This window comes from Chroicocephalus ridibundus, chromosome 12 (assembly GCF_963924245.1).
Source record: "Chroicocephalus ridibundus chromosome 12, bChrRid1.1, whole genome shotgun sequence".
Taxonomy (NCBI): domain Eukaryota; kingdom Metazoa; phylum Chordata; class Aves; order Charadriiformes; family Laridae; genus Chroicocephalus; species Chroicocephalus ridibundus.
In genome coordinates, this window is record NC_086295.1 from 16,424,398 (window position 1) to 16,445,082 (window position 20,685).

Sequence of the window (20,685 nt, forward strand, 5' to 3'; positions counted from 1 at the left end):
GCGGCGCCGGGCCCGGCCTCCCTGCAGCGCCGGCTGCAGAGCTCGCAGGAGGCGCGGCACCGGCAAGCGGTGCTGGTGCGGAAGCTGCAGGCGAAGGTGAGGAGCGGGGGCGCCTGCCCGGGGGGAGCTCCCCGAGGCCGGGCCGGGGTGCCCGCGCCGTCCGCGGACGGGACTCGGCGGCGGAGCCCTCGGGGGGCGAAGGCGCGGCCCCGGCGGGGTCCTGCCCGGGCCCTGCCCTGCGCTGCCGCGGGCGGGACGGCGCCGAGCCCGGAGCTCGGGGGAGGGAGGGAGGGAGGGAGGCCCCGGGAGCCGCCCCGTCCCGTCCCGTCCCGTCCCGTCCCGTCCCGTCGGCGGTCACCCCCGAGCCGCTCGCCGGGGCTTGGCCGGGCTCGGGGGAAGCGAAGCTTCCCGGTCCCGAAGGGACTCGGTGTCGGAGCGGCAGCGCCGTGGCGCGGGCTGAGCTCGGGCTGCAGAGAGCGAGAGAAAAGCCGGTGCCGGAGGAGCCGGGTCCGTCCCCGGCTGCAGTCGCTCATCTTCATGCCGTGTCTGCGCCCAGGTCCTGCAGTACCGGACCCGCTGCCGAGAGCTGGAGCAGCAGCTGGAAGCAGGAGCGGTGAGTGCGCAGGGCGCGAACTGAAGAGAGCGGCCGGAGCGTTCGGGAGCGAAAAAGCTCCCCGAGCCATGGCAGGGGAAAGCAAGATTGTGCTCCCGGAGGGTTTCAAGAAGCGCTGCGAGTTTGCCCGCCCCTGTTCTGCCCAGTTGCCGCTCTCAGAGCAGCCAGCGGTCCCAGAAATGCAGGACTGGAGTTGTGTGCGGGAGTGCTTTATTGGCGGGGAGCGTTTCGTCCTGGGTCTCGGGAGAGGGCTTTGCTGCCTGTTCTGGGGCTGTCTCTGAAATAGAATGGGTGGACAGACAGTGTTTTGGAAGGCGAGAATGCTGGCGTCGGGCAGAGAGAGCTGGCTCTGTGCTTTTCGTTCTGCTTGCCGGCTAAAGCAGATCTAGGAAAGAAAGGGTGGGAGCGTAGGAGAGCATTCCTGGGCTTCAGGTGGAAGAATTGGACCAACCATTCGCTTTGTTCTTCAGGGATGCCTCCCAGGCAGGTGGGAAGGCACGGAGGCCCTGGAGAAAGCCCTGCTTGAGGTGAAAGAGGAGCAGCAAAGGTACAAGGAAGAAGCGTTCCCTCCTACTCGGTATCCTGGATGCTCACGGCAGGGAGGGAAAACCTGTCCGTGGTAGGCAGTCTCCGCAAGGGAAGTGTTGGGGCAAGCCCTTTGGAAAGGAGAGAGGTGCACAACCTGTTCTGTGGGGCAGTAATAGTGGTGTGTGCTGACCGCTTCTGTTTGGAGCGGGGCGTTCCTGCGGGTGAGCTCCAAGGGTCCCTTTCCAGCCTAAACGCTGCCCTGGTGCAGTAGGTGAGGGGCTGGGGGCAACGCTAGAGAAAGGTGATGCGTCCAGTGATGAGGCAGCACGAAGGGGAGGCAGCCGTCAACTGTGGGCATCGTCCGAGTTGCAGAGGAAGGGGAAAGCCAACCTGTAGGTGGAAACGGAAGGCTTAAAGCAAGGAGAAGCACATGAGCTGGCCATCAGCGAGAGATCTTAGTTCATCCTAGAAAGCGCTTTTCCTGCCTCTCAGTTTGAGAACAAAGTCAGTGTTGGGGGAGCCGGGAAATCCCGGGGATGCTCCTTGTGGATAGGGGTTGTTCAGAGACCTCATGGCTGTTCCTCCCTTTGCAAGGTGCGAGGATCTGGCCGAAGCGAACAGTCTGCTGCGGGAGCACCTGGAGAAAGCGAAAGAGGTGAATTCAGCCCTCAAAGAAGATGTTGGAAAGCTGACGGTGGATTGGATGAGGGCGCGGGAGGAGCTGGAAGCGAAGGAGCGCGAATGGCGCCAGGAACGTGAGGTGAGGCTCAGCTGCGGGAATGTCAGAGGTGGTGCCAGCGTGGCATGAGAACGCGTTTTGTTTCTGGCCCAGAGAACTTGCTGTGAGAAGGTTGTGGCTCGGTTGAGGATGTGTTGGTGTTGACGAGCAGAAGAGAGGGGTTGACGCGGATGGAGTGATAGACTTCACTCCTAAGAGAGAAGCAGCAATATATTTATTGATATAAACCAATGATTTGACCAAGTCGATAGCAGACGCGACAGTTTTAAGGGGGTGCTATAGCAAGGTCCACTTGGTTTTTTACTGCACGGAGGACGGGGTCAGAGAGAGCTGTCAGGGAGACCCTCCCGTTGAGTCAAGGTTCAGAAAGGACCCCTGGCTTTCTAAAGGCCTTCTGAGAGAGGAGTCTGGGTGCGGCTGGACCCAATCCTAGTCGCAGACTTGGTCAATGGTTTATGGCTAAAGGATTATATGTGCACAATCAATGCTTTATATCACAGAATGTCAAAGTTCAGCATGCTATAAACCAATTTAGCGAGGATCTGTTGCAGCCAGGAATCTCTTAACCTGGAGGAGTAATCCTGAGCAGCGTCCCTGCTCACGGGGAGATCCCGGCCGCAGCCCGCTGCCGAGCAGGAGAGCTCCAAATGCCCTTGGGCTCTTGACTATTTATGGGGGGAAGATGACGACTTCCAGTCGAATTTGCACATTGACCACAGTACCAGTATCGCGGTGAGGTGGGCGCATTGCTCGCGTCACCCCTTGGCTGTTGTGGTGTTATGTGTCTCCCTGAGACCCCCTGTGAGCCCCGGATGCCGCCATCACGACGAGATGCGCCCATGCTGACCTCCAGGGGTGGTTATCGCTTGGGCAGGGTTATGGGAGACAAAGATCAAGTTGGTGCGTGGGAGGGGGAGCTCAGCGTGGCAGGGGTGGGAGATGGAGGAGTGTCAGCAAATCGTGGTGACGGAAGAGGCCCACCTGCTGTGGCCGTGCTGCTGGGTCCTGAAGGCAAATGCTTGCTGCTGCTGGACGCTGTAGGGCAGCGACACAGGAGCGCTCGTCTTTTTGATGGTTCTTAAATCTGCGTCTAGAGCCGTGAGAGCAGAGAGGTCTGTGTGTTTTGAGATTCAGAGCAGCCAAGGGAAGAAGAAGACAGGCCTCCGTCACCGCTAGCAAATGGGACGGTGGTCTTGGAGGGGCTTGTCTTTGTCTTCCTCCACCAAGAGTGTGAGACAGCTCTGCAAGGCGAGGTGCTGACTCGGGGTCAGCTTGCTTTGCTGATGTCCCCTCCCGTAGGAGAAGGGTGGATGTTGCCTTCTTTGAAGGCAGGTGGCAGGTCTGCTGGGGCTGCTTCTGCGGTGCCTCTTCAGTCCTTGGTGCCCTGTCGGAATAGTTATTCAAGGAGAGCTGGCGATGGTGGTTGTGCTCTCTGCCAGCTGAAAGACTCGTACAGTGATGGCGGAGGCTGAACTGGCATTTCTTTTTGTCTTTGCATCTGTAGCTCTATGAGAACTACTTCAGGGGTGACCGTGACCGTCTGCTCGGGCTGTGGCATCAGATGGTCACCTTCCGCCGTCATTTCCTGGAAATGAAGACTGCCACGAACCGGTGAGTAGAAGTTGAGGCCCGATCTCTGGCAGAAAAGATGTACCTTCCCTTCACACCTCTCTGAGGTTCCTTTCTCACAGTTGCCTTCTACACAAACAAGAGCAGCGTAGCCGTGAGAGTGTCTGCTGCTGGTGTCAGCAGGCGACTTCAGACTCTGGGTTACTGTCAGCCATTTATCTTCCTGGATGATGAACCTTCCTTAATGCGTCGAGCGTGCCTTGGTTCTTGTGTTCTTTGTGCTTTTTCGTTACGCTGTTTTAGGCTTATTCTTCCTCCACCTTCCTGAAAAGTTTATTATGTGGCTGTTGTCGTGAGCCTCTGAGCAGTCGCTCGCCAAGGTGTGTCCTGACCCCAGAGTGTCAGGGGAATGATTTGTCCCCAGCCGAGATGTCATCTTTCCTGGCAGCTTTTCCTCTTTGCGCCATTACGTGCGTGAGAAGCGAGTCAGCTGAGAGAGCTGGTGGTGTGAACGTTGGCTCTTCCTTTGTTCTTCTGCAGAGATTTGTCAGAGCTGAAGGCAGAGCAAACGAGGCTTTCTGGGTCTGTAATGGCAAACTGCTCCCGTCTAAACTGCAGCGTGATGTCCTTCCAAGGCAAGGGGGAGCTGGAGAAGAAGGAGCTTCAGGAGAGGTAAAGGTGTTTTAAACTTTGCTGTTAGCACCGTTCTCTTCTGGGGCTGCCTCTTGCATTCATAGATGGGCTGTGTTCACATTGCAAACACACCCGTTCTGCACGGCCTTGTTTCTGTCCCGAGTCAAACGGTTGCCTTCAACAGAAAGGACGGCAAAAATCGTCTGACTGCCAGAAGCTCCTCTGGGTAAGACCAGACTGGCAAAGAGGTGGCGTATTCCAGTGCTTTTGCTGTGAACTGGTTCTTGGTGAGCAAGCGAGAGCAGCCTAAAGAGAGCTCTGTCTCTGGTACAGCCCTTTTGCTCCCCGGGGCGGTGCTAGAGGAGTTGGCAGGAATTTGCCCGGCACCATCCTAAGCACTGTAGCACCTCTGTGCTGACAGTTCCTTGCGAGACTGAGTGCAGAAGGCCTTTGGGGCAAGAAGGGCCATTTTGCAACATGCAGCGTATTAACCGGGACCCTCCTGTGATCCCATGGTTATTGGATTGGACATTCATAGCCGTCTCCCCAGACAGCTTGCAGGGCCTTGGATTCATTCACTGCAGAAGGCAAAAGTAATTGTGGGAGTCGTAGTCTGGACTTTCAAAGTCTGTTTTAGCCCAAGAAGAACTTGTGCAAGGCTTGTATCCAACGTATGAAAGAGGAGAGAGAGAACTAAGAGGCAGGAAGCTGTTGCCAGTACCTGAACGTTTTGGAAACGTTCTGTGATGTCTGGAAGCTTGATTTACTTTCTCAATGACGAACGTTTCATCCATGACAAAGAGCGATGCAGCTCTAGTCAGGAAATGCCGGTGGCGTTTAGGTGTAGGTCCAAAGCCGTTGGAAATCATTCCAACTGCCGTATCTGGGACACAGTATGTGCTCCTGGTTTTGGAAAGGAGAATGTTTTTACATTGACAACTTGTTTGTCTTTCCCCTTCTCACAGACTGAAGGACTTAGTGGCACTTGAAGACAAACACTGCGTGTTACAGCATGAGTTGGTAGTTGCGAGAGAGGCGCTGGAGGAATCGCACCTTGAGAGGGATGTGCTGAAGGAAGAGAAGCATGAGCTTAGAGTGGCCCTGGAGAAGGTATGGCCACCTTGTGATAGCAAGACCAGCACAGATGCTTTTTTGGTGTCAGTAGAGGCCAGGGAACGTGCTGTTCTCCTCCTTGGGAAATGGTGATGAGACCACGCAGGCTCCTTGGGGTAGTTTGTGGGCACGTGCTTATTGGGAGCGCTGACCTGGGAGTATGTCAGCGAGACGCAGGGGATGTGGAGTTGCTGCTCTCCTCTTCTTCAGAGTAAGTCTTGCTGTATTTGATTTCCTCTGTGCTTCTGTGATTGCAGCTGGAGCAAGAGAATGAGGCTCTGTTGTGTAAAGTGGATGAGATGGAGAGAGCAAAGATCTCTGCCCAGGAGAAGCTGAGCTTGTGTGAAAGAACAAAGAGCGAGCTCTGTGCAGAGAAAGGCCACCTGGAGCAGCTGCTGAAGAAAGCAGAGGAGCAACAAGAGGAGCTGCGGGTAGAGCTGGGGGTCCTGGCAGAGGAGAAGGAAGAAGCCCAAAAGAAACTCCTTGAGGTGAGACCAAAGACCTGGTGCTTCTGGGTGGGCATGTGGCTGCTTGGCTGGGTGAAGCTGTGCGTGTTGGCCTCCTTTTTGGCTTCTGGTGAGTTGCAGAGAGAGGACTGCATCCACGACTCTACTGTTCTCCCGTGTGGCAAAAGCAGCAAACTGTGTAGCTCTGGAGCCTTTGTCTGGGGCAAAAGCCAGGGCTGCACGCAAGGACTCTCACTGCATTTTGTCCCGCTTCCAGGTTTCCCGCCAGCAAGAGTCGTCTCGCAGTGGCCTGGAGCAGTTGCGCCAGGAGTCCTCTCGCCAAGGGCACGCGCTGGCCGAGGTGTGCGCAGAGAAGGAGTTGCTGGTGCGGGAGAAGGCTGCCCTGGAGGTGCGACTGGCAGCCCTGGAGCGGGAGAGACAAGGCCTTTCGGAGCAGCTGGCAGAGGCCAGGTAAGGGCAGGGAGGAGACCCTGGGCAGGACGTTCTTTAATGTCTGTAATGGTAAAGGTGACAGTGGTTCCACGGGGATTGATTGCATCCTGTGTGCTTTTCACATGTTTTCTCTTCCATGGAGAGAAAATGGAAGAATTGCAAGGAAAAAAAAAGTCAACCTTGATTTGAAGATTATTTTTCTGACAGCTAAAGCTGGCAAAGCTCTCCTGAGCGTTGGGCTCATGTTTCTGCCCCCTTACGTGTTCCTCTGTGACGTCCACAGCAAGCCGAGTGGGCTCTGAACGGAGCCATAATTAAACCACGCAGACGTTTCCCAGAACGTGAAGTTTCTCTCGGGTCTTGGATTCTTGTTCTGTGCATTTGAACGTCGATCTTTCCTTGTCACGTAGTTTGAGGTGGGATCTTCAGAATTGACGGCTATTGCTTATGGAGGTTGTGAGCAGGACGCTGCCCTTCGGGAGAAGCCAGAGGCTCCTGCAGAAAATGTGGAGGGCCTTCTGTTTCTAAGCTAACTGGTGTTAGTGTGGTGCAGGAGCTAGAGCTGGTGACACCAGCAGCAGGGAACCCTCTCTTGAATTCTCGCCAGCCTTCAGGGGTTCCTGCCCATCACTGATGTCTGTTAAAATGGACATAGTTACTTTGGCCTGCCAGAGACTGGTGTAATCGGAACTGTGTGCTTGTTCTCCTTCTTGAAGATACGTCCTCCGTTGTCCATCCAAGTTTTGCTTGCTGGCACAGGCTTGGTGGGCGCAGCTACCCGTGTGTCGTGGATCAGACCCCAGCAAGTGAAGATTTGGCTATTGCAGTCCAATTCGGCTGGGCTTTCTGTGTGCTGCCAGGTGACAAGGGAAGCCTGGCCATCCCCTGGCAGGGGCCCGCATTGCTATTTGGAAGGGCAGCAATAGGCTCTCTGTGTAGGAGTTTCCACGCGAGCCTTTTTCCGTAGGCAGGGGTAGGGATCTTGCACCGCTTCTTCCTGGAACAACTCCCCGTGGGTGTCAGGAGCAAGCAGCTCCTTTCTCTCTGTATTCACGATTTGCAGGTCAGGGAAGGAGACCCTGGAATGCAGCCTGTTGGAGGCTCAGCAGCACTTGTCTGAGCTGGAGATCAGCAGGAGTCATCTCGAAACCCAGCTCCACGCGGTGGCGCAGGCCAAGGAGGTGATCCAAGGTGAGAGCCTCCCGTTTCTGGTGACCCCGTGCCTGGGGAAGGTGGTATGAAAGCAGCTCTCTGTCCGCAGTGCTTCTGAGGAGTGAAGGAGCTGGAGACAGACCCCTCCTCCACGGAAACTCAAAGGGCGTAAGGTCAGTAAAGTCAGAGCCGCTGTTTGTGCAGACTCTGACTCTTGCCATTTGTCGTGTTTGCAGGGGAAGTGAAGTGCCTTCAGTGGGAGCTGGAAGCGGAGAGGTCTCTCCTGAAGCGGGAACGGCAAAACATGGCGCAAGAGCTCCTGCAGAAAGAACAGCAGCATACCGACACCCTCAAAGTTCGGGAGGCCGACCACCAAGGGGAGATAAACAAGCTGCTGCAAGACGTGGTAGGAAACACTATGCTTCTGAATGCTTCAAGCCAGCTTTGTGGGCTGGCTTGAGGAGAAGAACAGCCTGAGCGTGGGAAATGGCAGCAATGGTCTGTCCCGGGCGACACGGTGCCGGGCCAGGCAGCAGAGCCAGTGGCTCGTCCTGGAAGGAGCGTGGAGACCCCCAGGACTCTGGTGGGACAGTAAATGCAGGCACGGGTTGCGTGTGGGCGTAAGAGGAGTTCAACAGAAGGTTGGGTGGTCCCCAGCCAAAGCACGGCAGCAAAGGGCTGGGATCTTCCCAGCCTCCCGCCCGCCATGGAGTAGACTCCTAACGCTGCTGCCAGCTGCAGGCGGGGGAACTTTGTTCCTTCCTTTCTGTCCTTTGGCGGCTGACAGAGGTGTTGGAGCAGACGGAACAGGCCCCTTGTTCCTGGTACTGGCGTTCGCAGCCTGTCTTGTGAGGAGGGCACGAGGGTCTGGTCCCTTTCTGACCCTGCAGTCCGTCTGCACCTTTTACTTGATGAAAAGGGAGCCGAGCTGTGACAATGGAGGCTGTGAGCCTACGCTGTTCTGAGGAGCTTGGCTGAGACTTCTTGTTTGTGTTTGTGCTTGGGCCGAGAAGAAAATGTTTGCTAGTAATTCACCATTCAGCTGCTCAAACGCTTTCCGTCAAGCCCAGAACTAATGAAAGAACTACGCAGCTTGCCGTTAAAATGAATGCGAGTCCAAGAGCTGTGCGTGGGTGGTTGGTTCTCTCCTATCTAGGCAAGATGAAGCAATGTGTGGCGGTTGGGATTTGGCCTGGAAAGGGCACAGTTGACCAAGCGAATGTACTAAACGTAGTAGAATGTTGTAAGGATGGCTGAACAGCAGCGACACTGATGGTGCTTAGAGGAGGCTTTCAGAGATGGAGACTCCTGAGGTCCAGCTTTCCCAGGGTATTAGAGAGAATGGAAATGGTACCGTTGGCTGGTGAGGTTGAAGGCTTCATTGCGCTTTCAGGGTGTTCTTTTGGCGCAGGGATTTCTCCGAGGTGATGTGGAGGAGGGCCCCTGGGAAGGGAGAGTGTTGTTTTGGGCTGTGGGCCGGGAGGAGGAGGAGAAGGGACGTAGCACTGTCCTCTCCTCCATGGTCACTCTCCGTGATGTGTTGACTCTGGCCCTTCTCTCCTTTCTGTGGCACCACTCCCATCATCTGCTCTCTGAATGCCCAGCAGGCGATTGCAGAAGGGCAGCGGCTGTCCTGGCTCTCGGAGAAGAGACTCCTGTCGCAGCGGCTGGAACGTCTGCAGCGAGCAGTTGCAAGGCTGGACCGGGAGAAGACGGAGCTGAAGCAATACAGTGCTGAGCTCAGGAGGACTCTGGAGGAGGTAGACCAGGCTTTCGCTGCCTCTGCGCAGCATCACGGTCCTCTGGAAGGCACCGCATTTCCAGAGGCAGCACTGTGGAGTCCTCGGCTTGTTTCCTTCCCTCTCCCACTGTCCCCTGTGGCCACACGCTTTTGTCTTTTCTCTCTCTTCTGGCACCCCGTTGCCTTCGCAAATGCACGTTCACTGCGGTACCAGCCTTCTTGCCCCAGTGTCCCCATCCACACCCACTGGACACTCTTGTGTCAGGAACTCTTTCCTCCTGCTCGCTCTCTTCCGTGGGCTACTTGGAGTGCTTTTTGGCCCCAGCGTTCTGTGGTGCAATTCACAGTCTCTGAGCAGCCATCTCCTTGCCAGGATGCCCAGAGGTCCTTTTGCTCCTTGTGTGGTGGCAGGTTTCTGTGACCCTTTCTCCTATCCAACGTGCAGGTGGAACGTGAACGGAGGAGGCTGAGGAGATATTGCAGAGGTCGGGCGCTGCCAGATGCAGGCGGATCTTCTCTCTCCGAGTCTGACCAGCACAAGATGCCGGCGTCTCAGCAGGTGAGACCAGGATCTTACTTGGTGGGAGGAGGCTCTGGCCAGATGGAGGAACGATGGCAGCAGCCCCCCAGTATAGAGCGGGTGAGGAGCAGGAAAGCTCTCATCCAGAGCCGCTGTGGCTGTGCTGATGGGCACAGCTCTGCACGATGCTGTGGCCCGAGTTTTGTTTGGCCATCAGGAAGGGAGGCCGGCAGGCGGTGGGAATACCCAGTCAGACGCGTCCCTTGGCCATGGCCAGACAGCATCGTTCCCCGAGGTCTGGTCTCTGTGGTGCCTGTGGGTCAGGCAGGGTGGGAGAGGGATTGGAGGAAACTCAGAAAACGGAATGGATGGGAAATAGAGAATCGTCTAAGGACGTCCCCCTTGAGTCTTGCTCGTCTTGTTGAGCTTTCCCATTTTCCCTTTTCACGCGCTAGCTGTCACGTTTTCAAGGCAGATGAGAGCAGAAGAGTTCCTCAGTGCCTTGTGTCACCAGTAACTCTCCTGCTGAGGAAAAAGCCTGTGGCAGTAAGGTGGCAGTAGCCCCGGTCTCTCCCTTGGAAAGGGGAGTTGGGTGACTTAATCCTGTAGGAACCTCTCTCTCTCATATCCATGGGATGTCTCGGGGTTGTACGTGTGAATGGTGAGCCAGAGAGAAAGTCAACGTGTTGATAGTGTGAGGTGAGGCCAGGGTGACTCTGGGAGCCTGTGACTTCCATTCCCCGAAGAGCAAGTGTTTGCCGGGGCTGGCGTTAGAGGGTGCGTCTTCCCCGAGAGCCGGTACCGTGGAGCTAGGGCTGGTCCTACCAGCGTGGGCTTGTCTGAGCTCGGCCTTTGGCCTCTTTCAGGTGTCCCTTCCGCAGACGCAGCTGGCGCAAGACGGAAAATAGAAGCGGGACTGGATTGAGTGCTGTGCAAAGACCGGCCAGGAACTTGAAGACCTTGAAGGCCAAAGCTGCTGCTCCGGTGGCAGAGACTCGGGAGCTGCGCTGAACCTTGTCCTGCCGCGGAGCAGCTGCAGCATCGCGGGGTTCCCGTCTTGGGCCCTTCCCTGGACTGTGTTTGTTTTCCTGCGGGCAGGGGGGGTGCATTTGTTCTGTTTAGATTTTGCAGCATGTGCTAGTGATAGTGGGGGTTTATGTTTTTGTACTAAAAACCATTTTGTACTATTTCTGAAGGGAAAAGGGAGAGGGGTTTTTATGTTTTTGTAATAAAAGCCATTTTGTACTGTTTCTGAAGGAAAGAGAGAGTGGGGTTTTTACCTTTTTTGTAATAAAAGCCATTTTGTACTGTTTCTGAAGGAAAGGGGGAGTGGGGTTTTTACCTTTTTTGTAATAAAAGCCATTTTGTACTGTTTCTGAAGGAAAAGGAGAGTGCTTGGTACATTCATGGGTTAGAAAAATGTTAGAGTAGGGACGTCAAAAGAATACAGTTAAAAAGTTCCAGGAGCGCTTTGTATAGAATTGTAGTAGAACTTTGATGGAGCTTGAGCTGAACTCCTGAAATTAATCCTTAATTGGCCTAATTAGGGGGATCTCCCAAACCGTTGTAAACTTGGACTTGAATGCATGTGTCTGATGAGGGCTGGTAAGGGAACTGTAGCTCACTCATGGGCTGTATCTCATCACTGTGAACCTGGGACTGTCGGAAACGCGTGGTGTGCTGGCTGTTGTTAAAGGCCCGGCACCCGATTCTGCAGAACTGAAATAAAGCCAAATATCTCGACTCAGTGTGTTGATTGGTTTTTGCCCAGCGGGTGAAGAACCCTGATTTAGGGCCATCTCCTCCGGCCCTGGTTTTTCCCATTCCCTGCTTGCAGCTCCCTTTGGGTGAGCCCTGGCACCGGCTGCTCGAACCTGCTCCGCTGCACCGTTCTGGGCCTCCACAATAGACCTGCCTCCCCGCTGCGCAGCGAGGAGACCCAAAGGACAGGTGGCAGAGCGGTCCCCAGGGGGAGACGCCAGCGTCCGTCCCCAGAGCGGCGGGAACAAGGGTTTTGTGCAGGGCTGCTTGCTCTGAGGAGAAAGAGCCCTGGAGAAAGGATCTCGACACAAGGACCGCCAGAACCCCGGCTCAGCAGAGCTGGAGCAGCCCCTCCGATAGCCCGGCCGCAAAGCTTCCCAAAGGAGACAAAAGCTGGGTCTTCGCCTGACCCAGGCTGTGGGAGGGAGGAAGAGGAGGGAAATCATTGCAGGGAAGATGCCCAGACAGACACAGTATGGCCTGGCCTGAAGGAAGGAAGGCACAAGGCACCCCCTGGGAGCAAAGGTTTTATTGTCCGCCTGGTGGAGCTGCGCGGGGGCTCTGTGCCCCAGGAGCCGCACACCTCCTCAGGACCAAACGCTGCCCAAAGCTCCCCAACACGCTCGCCACAATCTCTCGAGCCTCCAGTCCAAATTCCTCCCATCGCTCCGCAGGAGAAGTGTCCAAAGGCTCTGCCTCTCTGGCACTGGCAAACAACCTCCCGCCGACCCCATGGGGAGCCCTCCTGAAGACGTGGAGGGGCTGATCCAGCGCCTTCCCCCATCCAGCACTTCCCCGACCACGGTCTCAGCCTCCTCTTTAAGCTCCTGCTCTTCGGCCAGCGTAGCCCGCAGCAGCGTAGGCTGGATGCTGTTGGGCACGTCTTCTCCGGCACGCTTCTGAGACTAACCTGAGGAGCAGCTTGGCATGAGGGGATGGTCAGGCATGAGGGGATGGTCAGGAAGAGCCGCTGAAGACAGGACTGAAGTGTAATGTGTTGGGATTCTTAACTTTGGGGGGTAGGTATGTATTCAGCTGCCCCCCTCTTTAAGGGGGCTCGTCCCCATGCCCACTGCGCTCCCGTTGCCATGGCCCGTGTTCCATCTGTAACTGCCAGTCCCTGGCGACGGGCACAACGCATCCCCTCTGCCCTGTGCCCGACAGCCCTTCTCTCCTGCTCCCCACACAGCCCTGCTCTCCTGCTCCTCACAGCTCCTACCCTCCACCCAGCCCTTCCCTTCCCATCCCGCCTGATCCCAATTTCTATCCCCTAGCGTTGTGATAATGAAGGCGATGAAGAAGAATCCATGTGTGCTGGCAGAGGTACATCCCTGTTCCCTGGAGGTGGGCAGCCCGCAGTGGCTGGGGGGCCGAGGCCTTGTCTCGCCCTCTCCCCCCACCCCTGCAAGGCCAGGGGCTGGCAGAAGCCCTTCTGGGCTGCTCATGCCCTGCTGGGATGCAGCATCTCTGCGCCGGGGGGACACGTCCCCACACACAGCCCAGGCTGCCCCGGGCTGGTGCCGCAGGGATGCTCGGCGGGAGCAGGCGGGTGCTGGCCGGAGCCTGAGCCGGTGCCTGCGCTGCCCCTTTCCAGGCTGGAGCCGTGGGAGCTGAGCCCTGCCAGCGGAGCAGCGCCGAGCCCAAAGGTTGCCTGCACCGAGTAAGGAGCTTCTGGGCGCCAGGGCAGGCGCGGGGCCGGGGTCTACGCGGGGGGCGCCGGGGACTGTGCCCAGAACCCCGTGGGGCAGGGAGCAGGGCTGCTCACCCCTGCCCTCTCTGCTCCGCCAGATCCACAGGACCGTGCCGCACTCCAAGCTGCTGAAGGAGAGGAAGAAGAGGAGCCTCCAGCTGCAGGCACTGGGGCGTCAGTGTTGGTGGGTGCTGGTGGCCAAGGAGCCACTCAGGTCCAGCCAGTTCCTGCTGGAGCCCCATGGCCCCACGGCTCTCCCCGGGCAGCAAGAGGGGCAGGGGTGCGGAGACCCCCGTCCCACAGGTCCGCTGGGCTGGCCAGGGCAGGACCAATGCCCTTTTCTGCTTGCCTTTCGGCTTAGGATGTGCCAGACTGCGCTGGAGGCTGCAGAGGCGGCTGCCAGGAGTGTGGGGACGGAGGAAGAGATGGCGATGGAGGTGGATGTGGCTGAGGAGGAGGAGATGGAGGTGGATGTGGAGGAGGAGGAGGCGATGGATGTGGACCCGCCATCAGGACAGGCACGTGCTCGCCATGCGCTGCCCGCAGGGAGGGAGGGTCTCCTGCCACCGGGATGGGGCTGGGGCTGGGGCTGGGCTGGGTGGTCCCCGCTACAGGGACACGGCACCCGCTGCCCTCGTGCTGGCGGCACAACGGCCCCCACCGCGCTGCCCTGAGCCCCGCTCCGCTTTGGGCCGGGAGCGATTCCTTAGGGCCGGGACAGGCAAGTGTAAGCCCGAGCCCAGGCGGGGCTCAGCACTGGTGGCAGAGTCCCGCTGTCCCCAGCGTGTCCCAGGGCTGTGGCCATGGAACGCCCGTTGGGGCGAAGCCCGACCCGAAGCAGCTGCTGCCGCTGAGCCGGCTCGGGAAGCCCCAGCTCTGCTGGGTGACGCACAGCTCGTTAGCCAAACGGCCGTGCCGCTGGCTTTTCTTCCAGGGGCAGCAGGCGTGCGGAGGCCAGACCAAGACCAGACCAAGGAAGAGGAAGTGTTGTAAATAGTTGTCTACAGTTTGTTAATAGTTTTGGTGTTTGTTAATAGTTTTGTTAGTTGTTAATATTTTTGTTAGTTGTTCAGAGTTGTAAAGAGTTGTAAGAGTTGTTACTGGTTGTCAGTAGTTGTAGGTAGTTGTGTTGTTGTTAATAAAGAGTTGTGTTCCTGTTTTTCACACCCAAGCTCTGTGTGCATTTCTTGGGAGCCGCGGCCTTTGCAAAGTTGTGGTTCCAGTGTCTCGTGGATGGCGGCGCTGGAAGCGGCTGGGGGTGGTGGCACGGCCACGCCGGGGGTCCCTGTGCACAGATGGGATGTGGCTGATGGAAGGGACGTCCCTGGGCACCAGCGGGGTTCATGGGCTGCTGGGGAGTGGGGTCCCCAACAGCAAAGGGGTCCCCAGCCAAGCACGGACTCTGCCATGACCGACCCCTGCCATGATGCCATCAAAGCAGGCAGGAAACCTGCTGCTGCCCTTGCTGCTGGAGGGAAAGGAAAGGGAGGGACGGGGCACAAGCCAGGATGGGGCCGTAGAGCTGCAAAATGCAAACTGATCAGCCGAGGGCCATGACATCCTTGGGAATGGCTGGTACAAGGATGAGGGGAGAAGGTTTTGGAGCTGCAGGGGCTGATGTTTAATGGTGTGAACCTCCCCACGCTCGGGTCTTTGCTTCTGGTCCTGCCGTGCTTTACCCGGGGCCGTGCCCAGAGCCGAAGCCCGGAGCAAAGCCCTCCTTGCCCTCCGGCATTCCTGCTGCCGGCAGCGGCCCCGGGCCCTGGTCCCCACTCGGGGCGAGCCGTGGAGGGGGCAGCGCAGGCTGCGGGGGGCTTTGGGGAGAGGGAGCTGGTGCAGGGGTGCGGTGGGCGCAGGGTGTCGGGGTGCGGGGAGCCGTGGGTGCCGGCAGAGTGGCGAGGGGGGGCGATGCCGTGCGGGCCGGGGGGGCGGGATGCGGGGAGCCGCGGGGGGCCGGGGCTGCGGGCACGGGGCTGCCCCCGGCCGCTCGGGAGCCGCGGCCCCGCCCGCCCCCTCATTACCCGCGCCTCATTAGCGCCTCATTAGCGGCGGCCGGGGCGTGGTGCCCTCCCCGCGGAGGCGGTCGGGGAGCGCTGCCGGCCATGGGGGTTGCGGGCGGCGGCGCCCCGCCGTGCTGCTCCTGTCCCTGGGGGAGGCTGCCCGGGCGGGGGTCGGGCTGCGGGGGCCGGGCTGCGGAGGGGCCGCTGCCTGGGGTGCGGAGTCGGGGGGCGATGCGGGGTCCCCTCTCTCCGTGTGGCTGGGTCGGGGCTGTGTGTGTGTGTCCGGGGGGTGTCGGCTGGCGGAGCCGAGCTGTCCGTGCCCCCCCGGCTGTCAAGGCTCCCCTGGACACAGGGGCTTCAGCCAGGGACTCGCAGGTGTCCGGGCTGTCCCAGGGTCAGGCGCTGCAGGGAGCAGCCTGCACCCGGTCTCCACTAGGATCCTGCTGCCCAAAGCCGTCCTTCTCCCTCCCCCCCCGCATGCTGAGACCCTTCCTGCGAGAGCTTTCCTCCTTGTGGCTTGAGTTGAGCTCCCCCCTGGTGTTGGTGAGTTTGTAGCGAGTGCCCCAAGATGATGGTGTTGGGAGGGCATTACCTTCAGCAGAGCTGTAACAATCCCAGATGAGCTGGGTAAGGAGGGTGGTGTTGGGCGGGTTTGGGGAAAGGTCTGCTTAAAGAGCAATGGAGCAGAAGGGGCAAGGTGGGGGGCAAGTGGGAAGTCAGCAATGAAACGTTTGCGGGGATGACTGGGGGCATCTTTTTGTGCCCGGCAGTGAGTTGTGGGGAGCGCAAAGGAGTTTCAAGGAACTGCAGGGAGCGATGAAGGGAAAGCCCCGGTGCCTTGGCTCGGAGGAAAGGTGCCAGGGCAAGGCGGGGGCCGAGTGCCCGGTGGGTCAGGCTTCCCAAGGTGCTGCCGAGCCCCCCGTGGGCTGGGAGGGGAAGGCATCGCCCTCAGCGGTGGGGTGAGGCTGTGGGACGCGCTCCTTGGTGCCAGCCCCGCTGGCTGGCATGTGTCAGGGCTGAGGCGGGCGGGGGACAACCGGGATGGGGCGGGGGGTGGCGGCAGGGGGGGGTCTCAACAAGCCGGGACGAGGTGCCAGTGCCGCTGCCGAGGCAAGCGGAGGGTCCTCAGCCCTGCCGCCTGCCCCAGCCAAAATAGGGAACTTTGGTTGTTGCCAGAAGGGGAAAACACTTCAGCAAAACTCTCTTGCTCAAGGAGAATGGAAAACATAGTACTGCTCGTTTTTTGAAAATGTCTTTATTTGGTGCTTGCATTCTTCTGCCAGCAAAATGCCGATGGGAGGTTGTCTGTGACCTGCTCTTTATTGCCCCTTCTCCACGGGACAGGCTGGCTCGGGATGAAAATTCTCTCTGGGCTGAGGCCCCGGAGATGCAGAATCCCCCCCAGGTTGGTGTTGGGAGTGGGGTTGCTGCCCACTGGCGAAAGGAGGAGGTGAGGGGGGAGGAGGAGGGATGAGCACTCTCACCGTTGGCTGGGGAAAGGACTTGTTTATTTTTTGCTCACAGGTGCAGGAATGAAGAGTTTTGGTGCCCCCGCAGCAGCCCTGGCCGGCAAAGGGCTGAGATAAGGGGCAGAGCCCCGACTGCGCTGCAGAGCCGGGGGTCCCAGGCTCATCCACCAGCGCAGCAGGAGCTTTGCTTCGCCAGGTCCAGTTCTCCCGACCCTGCTCTGCACGGGCTGCTCGCCCCCACGGGCTGCTCAGGGGAGGGGTTTAAGGCTGCAGAAGGTGGGTTCGCTCCGAGTCCTGCCAAACGGCAGAGAGCTGCTGATTCCTGGGTGTAGCGTCCCCTGACAGGAGAGGTCAAGACGGGGACCCTTTCCACTGCACAAGGAATGCAGAAAGTGTAGGCAGCCCTACAGGGAGGCCCCAAGGGTCCTTGTGCCCATCACCTGTTACCGGGAACCACTGAAAAGAGTCTGTCTCCATCCTCTTTAAACCCACCCTTTAGATACTTGGCAACATTAATAAGGTCTCCCCTCAGCCTTCTCTTCTCCAGGCTAAAGAGTCCCAGCTCTCTCAGCCTTTCCTCATAAGGGAGATGCTCCAATGCCTCCATCGTCTTTGTTGCCCTACGCTGGACTCTCTCCAGCCGTTCCCTGTCTCTCTTGAACTGGGGAGCCCAGAGCTGGACACAGTATTCCAGTTGTGGCCTCACCAGTGCAGAGTAGAGGGGGAGAATGACCTCCCTGGACCTGCTGGCCACACTCTTCCCTATGCAGCCCAGAATTCCGTTGGCCGCCTTGGCGACAAGGGCACATTCCTTGCTCATGGATAATTTACTGTCTACCAAGACCCACAGATCCTTTTCTCCAGAGCCGATTTCCAGCAGGTCCACGCCTCACCTCTACTGGTGCCTGACATTCTTCCTCCCCAGGTGCAGGACCCTACACTTGTCCTTGTTGAACCTCATTAGTTTTTTCTCTGCCCAGCTCTCCAGCCTGTCCGGGTCACGCTGGACGGCAGCACGGCCCTCTGGGGTGTCAGCCACCCCACCCGCTTTGGTATCATCGCGAACTTGCTGAGCATACGCTCTGTCCCCTCGTCCAGGCCCTTGATGAATACGTTAAACAATACTGGTCCAAGGATTGACCCCTGGGGGACACCACTGGTTACAGGCCTCCAACTCGACCCTGCTCCATTAATGACGACCCTCTGAGTCCTGTCACACAGCCAGCTCTCAGTCCACCTCACTGTCCCCTCGTCTAGTCCACACTTCCTCAGTTTCCTAAGGAGGATGTTATGAGAGACAGTGTCAAAAGCCTTGCTGAAGCCAAGGTAGGTGACATCTGCTGCTCTGCCCTCATCCAGCCAACCAGTTATAACATCATAGAGGGCTCTGAGATTGGTCAAGCATGATTTACCCTTGGGAAATCCATGTTGACCACTTCCAATCACTTCCTGCTCCTGAACGTGCGTGGATACGACATCCAGAACGAGTCGCTCCATTACCTTCCCAGGGCCGGAGGTGAGACTAACTGGTCTGTAGTTCCCTGGGTGCTCCTTCCTGCCCTTCTTGAAGACTGGAGTGATATTGGCCTTCCTCCAGTCCTCAGGCACCTCTCCTCTTCTCCATGACCTTTCAAAGATGATGGAGAGTGGCCGAGCAATAACATCTGCCAGCTCTCTTGGCACTCGCGGGTGCATCTGGTCAGGGCCCATGGACTTATGGATGTCCAGTTTGGCCAGTGGTCTCTAACCTGATCTTCCTCTACTGGGGAAAACTCTTCCTCCCTCCAGACCTTCCCCCTTGCCTCCAGGGCCTGGGATTCATGCGGGTCGGCTTTAGCAGTGAGGGCTGAAGCAAAGAAGGCATTCGGTAGCTCTGCCTTCTCTGTGTCTTCCACCACTAGGGCGCCCATCTCATTCGTTAGTGGGCCTACATTTTCCCTACTCTTCCTTTTGCTATTGATATACTGAAAGAACCTCTTGTTCTCTTTAACCGTGGTGGCACAAGACGAGTTCTGCTTGAGCTTTGGCCCTTCTGATTTTTGCCATGCACAGCTTCACTACATCTTGCTATTCTTCATAAGTAGCCAACCCCCTTTTTCAAGGATCATAAACTTTCTTTTTTTCTCCTGATGGCCAGCGTAAGCTCTCTATTTAGCCAGGCTGGTCTTCTTCCCTGCCTGCTTGTTTTCTGGGACTTGGGAATGGCCTTCTCCTGAGCTTTTAAGAGTTCCTCCTTGAAGTGAGACCAGCCTTCCTGGGCACCTTTGCCCTTCAGGACTGTCCCCCAAGGGACACTCTCAACCATGCTCCTAAGCAGGCCAAGGTTCGCCCTTCGGAAACCTTCGGGAACCGCTCTCGGGAAACGTCTAAATTATCCCTGGCACCCTCAGAGACACCCCGCTCCCACTACAGCCAGTCACAAATTTGTGTTTGACTCTCATTTCAAGCGGGACTCGGGGTGGTGCATCCAACTTCCAAATCCCTACGAATGGACCCTCTTTACGGACAGGACACAACTCCAGTGGGCCTGGTCCATAAAGTCAATTAGAGAAAATCAAGCACAAGGAACAAAAATGTATGTACAAAAATGTAAAATGCCTATTTTAAGTACTTGGGCCCGGTACGCCTTTGGGAAAATGAACACTCAATTGCAACAGGTATCTAGAAGGACATTACAAACTAGGTTGGCCTTGGATTTGCTGTTCTTAAAAGACCGTGGAGTTTGCGGTATCATACTGAAGAAGAAGGCTGTGTTACAGTTCCCAAGGCCACTCCCCCGACGGAAGAAGCTCGCGCTAAGACAAAGCAAATCGCTGCCCGGGCTGGGGAACTATTCTACAGTGTGCAGCTCAAGGACTGCTTTGACGGATGGAGTGCCAATTCTGAGGGGGTTGGGACTCACCGAGTGGGGAAAGTGGCTACTGAGTATCAGGCGAACGCTGTTATGTGGATTTTAAATTTCTGATTATTGGCTTGTGCGATGTATGATTAATCGTTGATTCTCTTCGGCTTCCTCTCTCCTTTCACCCTCTGCTCGCTGTGGACGGATCACCACCCGAGAAGAAGACGGGCCGTACAGGAGTGAGATTCACCCGCCTGTTTGAGCCACGGGGTGGAGTAAGAGGCTGAGAAGCCAGAAGAGTTCATGTCTCAAACGCTCGGCAGGAGAAAAGAGATGTTGCCGCCAGCCTGCGGAAGCCGGCTGGGGCCTTTCGGAGGCCACCTTCCCTACCTTGGGTCACTGTCTGAGCCAGCAGCGCACCTGCCCTTCGACAGTGAGGGGGAGGAAGACCACCAATAGCCCCCCTGGAGCTGCCGCTGAAGAAAGCAGAGGAGCAACAGGACATCACTGCAAGGAGATTTCTGCCCAGAGCCTGTCCCGGGTTTTGGAGAAATGAGTGTATTGGAAAAACACAAGGTTCAGAGACCAATCGAGCTTCTGGGTCTCTGCCTCCAGAACAGCAGCTTTGGGATCCCTGACCACAGCTGCGAAGGGGTCAGACAGCTGAAGGTGGGGGGGTTGAGGTAGGAGGCAGCTTTCAACCCGTTTTAAGCTGTGCTCCTGAAGCGGTGTTTGTGAAGATGGTTATGGGCTTGGAGGGGCTTGGTTTGTGGATTTGTTTGGCCTTAAGTGTATTACCCTTCAGGGTAACGCTTTCTGTGGCAGCTGGAAACAGTCCTTCTTGTACACCAAACCCAACCCCGTATTTGGAAGGGGCATTTCGGCTGCTGCAACGTGCGTTTTCTTCCCTGGGTGACACTCGGCCCCAGGCATACACAGCCTTTCACTTTGGCACATTCTTGTCCCCCTGGCTGAAAGATTCTGTGTTTTCATGGGTTGAATGCTTCCTCAGCCCACCACAGGCCATAATGACTGTGCCTTTACAGACCACTTCCCTTGCTCACTGCTTTCAGATTTGAGCATCGAAGCCATGGAGGGAGCAGGAGAGCAGCAGCTGGAGGTAGAGCACAACCTGTTTAAGCAGCGGTGGGATAAAGGTGGCAATCGCGTGACTCCAGGGGCCGAGAGACAGGGTAAGGCGCTCTTCTGCCTGTCTTGGGCGGATGCTCTGGTCGTCCTGCCATCACTGTGTGCCTGGTTTGGCTTTCACGGGAACAAGGGACAGCTGACGAGCATTTAAACACCTTTAAGGTGTTTAAAACTGAAACACCTTAAGGTTGAACCTTAAACACGTTTAAGGCACGCAAGTCTATGAAACGTGCAGATCAGTCCGACTGCTTTGATACTGGCTACTTT